Below are 8,283 nucleotides of genomic sequence, written 5' to 3'. Positions count from 1 at the left end.
CTTCACTTATATCTTTTGGAGTAGTTTGTCATTTGCTCTAGTACTTCACTTATATCTTTTTAGAGCACGGTGGTGGTTTATTTTGTAGAAATTATTGATCTCTCATGCTTCACTTATATTATTTTGAGAGTCTTTTAGAACATCATGGTATTTGCTATGGTTATAAAATTGGTCCTAGAATGATGGGCATCCAAGTTGGGTATAATAAAAACTATCATAGAAAGTGAATTGGATGCTATGATCAATTTGATACTTGATAATTGTTTTGAGATATGGAGATGGTGATATTAGAGTCATGCTGGTGGAGTAATTATGAATTTGAGGAATACTTGTGTTGAAGTTTTTGATTCCCGTAGCATGCACGTATGGTGAACCGCTTTGTGATGAAGTTGGAGCACAATTTATTTATTGATTGTCTTCCTTATGAGTGGCGGTCAGGGACGAGCGATGGTCTTTTCCTACCAATCTATCCCCCTAGGAGCATGCACGTAGTACTTTGTTTTCAATGACTTGTAGATTTTTGCAATAAGTATATGAGTTCTTTATGACTAATGTTGAGTCCATGGATTATACGCACTCTCACCCTTCCACCATTGCTAGCCTCTCTTGTGCCGCGCAACTTTCGCTGGTACCATACACCCACCATATACCTTACTCAAAACAGCCACCATATCTACCTATTATGTCATTTCCGTAGCCATTCCGAGATATATTGCCATGCAACTTTCCACCGTTCCGTTTATTATGACACGCAACATCATTGTCATATTGCTTTTGCATGATCACGTAGTTGACATCGTATTTGTGGCAAAGCCACCTTCATAATTCTTAAAAATACATGTCACTCTTGATTCATTGCATATCCCGGTACACCACTGGAGGCATCCACACAGAGTCATATTTTGTTCTAAGTATTGAGTTGTAATTCTTGAGTTGTAAGTAAATAAAAGTGTGATCGTCTTCATCATTAGAGCACTGTCCCAAGTGAGGAAAGGATGATGGAGACTATGATTCCCCCACAAGCCAGGATGAGACTCCGAACTTTTCAAAAAAAGGGGAAAGGCCATAAAAAAAGAGAAAGGCCCCAAAAAATGAGAGAAAAAGAGAGAAGGGACAATGCTACTATCCTTTTTACCACACTTGTGCTTCAAAGTAGCACCATGATTGTCAGTTTCATATACTAGTGGGAATTTTTCATTATAGAACTTGGCTTGTATATTCCAATGATAGGCCTCCTCAAAATGCCCTAGGTCTTCATGAGCAAGCAAGTTGGATGCACACACACTTAGTTTCTTTTTGAGCTTTCATACACTTATAGCTGTAGTGCATCCGTTGCATGGCAATCCCTACTCACTCACATCGATATCTATTAATGGGAATATCCATAGCCCGTTGATACGCCTAGTTGATGTGAGACTATCTTCTCCCTTTTTATCTTCTCCACAACCACCATTCTATTCCACATATAGTGCTATGTCCATGGCTCACGCTCATGTATTGCGTGAAAGTTGAAAAAGTTTGAGAATACTAAAGTATGAAACAATTCCATGCCTTGTGCAGTTGCCCCTTGGCTCGGCAACTCTGGATGGTGATGTGAAGATATGGACCATGCCCAATCTTGAGTCCATTACACACACAGGTCCGGAATGGATCATGCATCTCCTGGATGGTTGCACTATGGACGAACGACTTCAGTAGTCATGACGTTGTGGAGAAATTGGTATGTCCGGAATGAGATTTACCATGCAAAGCCAGCACCCCCTGTTGAAGCTTGAACTATATTTTTGTCATGGTACATTGAAACGCTCATGCGTATACGGCAGAACCCCACATATCTATATAGCTAAAGGGAAGGACACAATCATCTATGTTGGCTGGAAAACAAAGGACAAGTCACATGACATATCAATGGCGTGCACACAGCCACCGGAGCGTTGGAGGACACCAGGCTTGGGCTAGGTGAAGCTGAATGTAGATGGTTCATGGAAGGAGGACACCGGCACAGGGGGCCGGGATGATTCTTTGGGATCATAACGGTGCCGTAATTTTTGCTTCTTGCTGTTACATCCAGAGGTGTGCTAACAGCGTAGAGGCAGAGATAGAGGCTATGGTGGAAGGGGTGACACTGGCACTAGAACGGAGTCTAGAAGGCCTCATCATTGAGATAGATTGTGTGATGGTCACTACTAGGGAAAACCTTATACACAGAACTTTAGCAGTAGCGCGTCTTAAAAAGGGCACTAGTGCTACATAGTAGTAGCGCGTGCGGGATAAGGGCGCTACAGATAAAGATGTAGCAGTAGCGTGTGTTCCTGTAAAAGCGCTACTACTAATATTGTAGCGACCCGACCTCAGATGGTCAAGTTTCTGTGCTTCCGTGTCATCCCTGGATCGGTAATGCTGACACACACAGTACTCGAAGGATTTATAATAGAGTAGCAATCACACACTTATTACATCGAATGTCTCAAAAGAGAACTTATTACAATATTATGGCTTAAGGCCATCTAATGCGATAACATCGGAAGGCTTGGATGATAAAGTGAGTCCATCAACTCCAACGGCATAGCTGAGCTGCACGGCAACGACCTACGAACCTTACTCCTCGTCTGAAAAGTCTGCAACATAATACGTTGCAGCCCGAGAACGGGCCAGCACATGGAATATGCTGGCAATGTAACACAAAAGAGCAATAACAGAATAATACTACCACTACATGCATATTTGGCTGGTGGAAAGCTCGATGGTTACAGTTTTGCGAAAAGCCAAATTTTCCCTACTACGAAGGAATAAATTTTAATTTAACTATCATGGTGGTTGAAACATCATTTGAGAAGGTAACCCCAACTCAATGATCCCAATTAAAATAGTTAACAACCCAGCAAGATTAATTAGAAGCGTTGAGATACATGCGAATACTCAAGTACTAGATACTCAGAATTGTCCATAACCGGGGACATGGCTAACCATGATTAGATTGTACACTCTGCAGAGGTTTGCGCACTTTTCCCCGCAAGACTCGATCGCCTCCGCTGATTCCTCGCACTACATGATGTTTGAGAAACGGATGACCGAGACATAGTCTTTCAGAAACATTAACTCTCTACTTCGGGCAGACCATACCAAACCTACAAACCCACTACCTGCTGATCCACCTCTTCAAGAGCTTCACGTAACTTACTCAACTATGCTAGAGCCCATAATAGCTTGCGGCTGCACACGGAAGTTTCTAGCATGAATAGACTCAGTTCCCTTTGAGCCTGGGTGGCGGTCCATAGGAGAATCACACGGTAACCCCGGGATTTCCAAAAATAAAATAGGTAATCACTGGATACCCCAGATGCCTCAATCCACCCAGATGTGTATTAAAGTTGCCACCTTAAGTAAACCATTAATTTAACAACCTCACATCTGTCATGGAAATCACTCAATCCAATCCATGTCTACGAGCATAGCATGGCAAAATAAGCAACGCGTAGAAGTAACTCCCAAGGGTTTGATAATAAACAGGGCAATAGGTTCTACCTCAGCAACTACTTCCCAAAACCCACATATTAAAGGCATCCTAGTCATGCAATGTTTGAGGATTGAAACTAATGCATAAAAACTGGGTATGAAAAGAGTATGATCAATATGTTACTTGCCTTGCTGACGATCCGTGAATCCTAGAGACTCGTAGTAACACGCTTCGCACTCCGAGAATTCTATCGCAAGCAAACAATAACATACATAAGCAACAATCAAAGATGCACAAGTAGAACTCCAAATAAAAGAGTTTGACCGGAGAGTTCAACTTAAGAACTCCGGTTTGCAAAAAGAATCAAATCAAACGGAGCAACGAAACTCAAACGACAAAAGAAACAAGATACGTTAACTAATCTGAACTAGGCTCAAATTTTACAGAGATAGAAACTTGTTTGAGTTGATTATTCAGAAAGAAGGTTTCGAGATGAAACTCCAGGCGTTTGAATCGCCTGATTCCGATAAACAAGCGAAAAGATAAACAGGTTTGAACATCAGATCAGAAATCGTGATCAGAAAAATCGCGGAATAAATCCGATAAAAAGAAAAACGACGAACGGCTAAACGAACGAACGTTCGTTAACAGAAACTAAACGATGAACACGTTCGTTAGAATGAACGGACGAGCGAACACTCGCTAAATAAATAAACCGAAGAATAAAATCGATCTATATATAAAAAAACGAACTAGGGTTTTTTAAGGGGTTTATTTTAAAAAAAAACCAGCGGCGAGGAGGGGGAGGGGGTGTGGCTACCTCCGGCGAGGTTGTCCGGCGGGGCGGGCGGCTTCGGCGGCTCGACGAGGATTGGCGGGGCTTGGGGAGGGCGCGGGGTGGCGGCGGGAGGCGGCGACGGCGCTAGGTCGGCGGCGGCGACTCGACGGCGGCGGCTCGGGGCTCGGCTCCGGGCTCCGGGAGGCGGCGGGCGGCGGTGGTGGTAGTGGCTAGAGGGGGCGGGGGCAGCGCTATATAAAGGGGGTGGGGCGGGGCGACTTGGAGGAGGGGGCAAGGCGCGGCGGCGGAGTCCGGCTGGGACTCCAGAGTCCGGGTCGGCGGCGGCGGGGCGCGCGCGCACGCAGGAGGCTTCGGCGGCGGGCGGCTGGGCCGGCCTGCTCGGCTGGGCCTTTGGCCCAGTCGGGCGCGGGGTTCTTTTTAAAAAATTCCGCCGACTAGAAAAATCCTAGAAAAATATAAATAAAAATCTAAAAATTCCAAAACAAGTTTTCTCCGTCTAAATAAAATATTTAGAACAAGATGAACTTTTCTTGGCCCCTAAAATGTAATTTTTAAAACATGCAAATTTTTCTAGGGCAAATAAAATTCCGAATAAACTCAAATAAAATCCAAATAATGATTTTAACATTTTTCCTCCGATATTTCAATTGTTTTGGAGAAGTCATATAATCTCCCCTCATTTATTATTTTAAAATGAAATATTTTCCGGAGAGAAATAATTAAAAATGAAAATCCTCGTCTTCACTATTTGATAAAAATTTCAAATATGAAAATTGGAAAATCCCCAACTCTCTCCGAAGGTCCTTGAGTTGCTTAGGATTTCGAGGATTGCAAACGAAAAAGCAATAAAATATGATATGCATGGATGACCTATGTATGACATGCCAAATTGGAAATTTGGGATGTTACAAATATTCCCATTACTAAGCCTATAGGCTACACATAGTAGTAGCGGTCTTGTAAAAACCGTGCTACCGCTAGGATCTATGTAGCAGCGCATTTACTATGAAAAGCGCTATTGGTAATGAAAATAAAATAAAATGAAAAACAAATAGAAAAGTAAATGAAAATGAAAGAAGTAGAAAAAGGAGAAAGGAAAAAAAATAAAATGTAAAGAAAAATGAATGAAAAAGGGGGTAAAAGGAGAAAGGCATAGCAGTAGCGTCTGTTCATAAGAGGCATTATAGATAATATAGCAGCAGCGTGTTTCCTAGACCCCCGCTATAGAAATAGAAAAGGAAATAAGAAAAAGCAATAAAACATTTTCCTCCAATATTTCAATTGTTTTGGAGAAGTCATATTATCTCCCCTCATTTATTATTTTAAAATGAAATATTTTCCAGAGAGAAATAATTAAAAATCAAAATCCTCGTCTTCACTATTTGATAAAAATTTCAAATATGAAAATTGGAAAATCCCCAACTCTCTCCGAAGGTCCTTGAGTTGCTTAGGATTTCGAGGATTGCAAACGAAAAAGCAATAAAATATGATATGCATGGATGACCTATGTATAACATGCCAAATTGGAAATTTGGGATGTTACAAACCTACCCCCTTAAGATGAATCTCGCCCTCGGGATTCGGGTTGGCTAGAAAATAGGTGCAGGTGGTCCTTGCGAATACCCTCTTCTCGCTCCCAGGTGGCTTCCTCCTCAGTATGATGACTCCACTGAACTTTGCAAAACTTGATCACCTTGTTGCGAGTGACTCGACTATCAAACTCAAGAATCTTTACTGGCTTCTCCTCATAGGTCAGATTATTATCCAGCTGAATCGCCTCCAAAGGTACTGTATCATTCAATGGTATATCGGCCATCTCAGCATGGCACTTCTTCAGCTGTGATACGTGAAACACATCGTGAACTCCTGACAACCCTTCAGGTAACTCCAGCTTGTAGGCAACTTCTCCCATCCGTCCCAAAATACGATACGGTCCTACAAATCTCGGGGCTAACTTTCCCTTAACTCCAAAACGTTTTACTCCCCTCAAAGGTGATACTCGTAAATAAGCTCTATCTCCAATTTCATAGGTTACTTCCTTGCATTTTGAATCTGCATAACTCTTCTGTCTGGACTGAGCGATCTTTAGTCTGTCTCTGATCAGTTTAACCTTCTCTTCTGATTCCTTGATCAAATCTGGTCCAAACAATTGACGGTCTCCTACCTCATCCCACATCAATGGTGTTCTACATCTGCGTCCATACAGAGCTTCGAACGGTGCCATCTTCAAACTGGCCTGGTAGCTGTTGTTATAAGAGAACTCCGCGTATGGTAAATTGTCATCCCAACTAGATCCATAATCTAGCGCACATGCTCTTAGCATGTCCTCCAGAATCTGATTGACTCTTTCTGTCTGTCCATCTGTCTGAGGGTGAAAAGCGGTACTGAATTCCAATCGGGTACCCAAAGTCTGGTGTAACTGATGCCAAAACTTTGAAGTAAACTGGGTTCCTCTATCTGATACGATGCTCCTCGGAACTCCATGTAAACATACGATCCTGGTCATATATATCTTGGCCAACTTTGCACTTGTATACGTTGTTTTCACCGGGATGAAGTGAGCTACTTTAGTTAATCGATCCACAACTACCCATATAGAATCATATCCTGCCTTGGTTCTGGGTAATCCGGTAATAAAGTCCATACCAAGTTTGTCCCACTTCCATTCGGGTATTGGCATAGGCTGTAACAGTCCTGCTGGTTTCTGATGCTCTGCCTTCACTCTCTGACATACATCACATACGGCTACATACTCGGCAATATCCTTCTTCATACCAGTCCACCAGAAACGTTCCTTCAAGTCCAAATACATCTTGGTGTTTCCGGGATGAATCGAGTATGGTGAGTCATGGGCCTCCTGAAGTATCAACTTCCTGATCTCCGAATTGTTGGGCACATAAATCCGGTCCTCAAACCACAAGGTATCGTGCTCATCCTCGCGAAAACCTTTGGCTTTACCTTCGCCCATCCTCTCTCTTATCTCAGCAATCTCTTTGTCCTCCTTCTGAGCTTCTCGAATCTTGTCCAACAACGTCGACTGAACCTCCATTGCTGCAAGAAAGCCTTTTGGAACAATCTCCAACCGAAGTTCCATGATCTCCGCAGCTAACTCTTTTGGCATTCCTTTGCTCACAAGAACATTAGCATAACTTTTCCGGCTCAAAGCGTCTGCTACGACGTTGGCTTTTCCTGGATGATAGTGTAGCTTCATATCGTAATCCTTTATAAGTTCCAACCATCTCCTCTGTCTGAGGTTCAACTCCTTCTGGGTGAAAATGTACTTCAAGCTCTTATGATCCGTGTACACATCACAACGGTTTCCAATAAGATAATGTCTCCAGGTCTTCAGCGCATGCACTACGGCTGCTAACTCCAGATCATGTGTGGCATAGTTCAACTCGTGTGGCTTCAGTTGTCGTGAGGCATACGAAACAACTTTTCCTTCCTGCATAAGCACACATCCAAGTCCCAAGCGAGAGGCGTCACAATACACTTGAAACTCCTTACGTATATCTGGCAAGGTCAGCACTGGGGCTGTAGTCAATCGTTCCTTCAGCTCTTGAAAACTTGTCTCGCAATCCTCCGTCCATTTGAACTTAGTATCCTTCTTTAACAATTCAGTCATTGGTTTAGCAATCTTGGAAAAATTCTCAATGAATCTCCGATAATATCCTGCGAGTCCAAGGAAACTGCGGATCTCGCCAACTGAAGTGGGTGCCAACCATTCAGTGACCGACTGAACCTTACTGGGATCCACTGCTATACCCTCTCCTGATATAACATGCCCAAGAAATCCAACTTCTTTCAACCAAAACTCACACTTGCTGAATTTGGCGTATAACTGGTGTTCCCTGAGTTTCTCGAGAACCAAACGCAAGTGTTCCGCATGCTCCTCTTCGTTCTTCGAGTATATCATAATATCATCAATAAATACCACAACAAACTTGTCCAAATACTCCATGAACACCTTGTTCATCATACTCATGAAATAGGCAGGGGCGTTAGTCAGTCCAAATGACATGACCGT

The sequence above is a fragment of the Triticum aestivum genome, chromosome 7B (genome assembly GCF_018294505.1).
Source record: "Triticum aestivum cultivar Chinese Spring chromosome 7B, IWGSC CS RefSeq v2.1, whole genome shotgun sequence".
NCBI lineage: Eukaryota > Viridiplantae > Streptophyta > Magnoliopsida > Poales > Poaceae > Triticum > Triticum aestivum.
Note: the sequence above shows the minus strand (reverse complement) of the source record.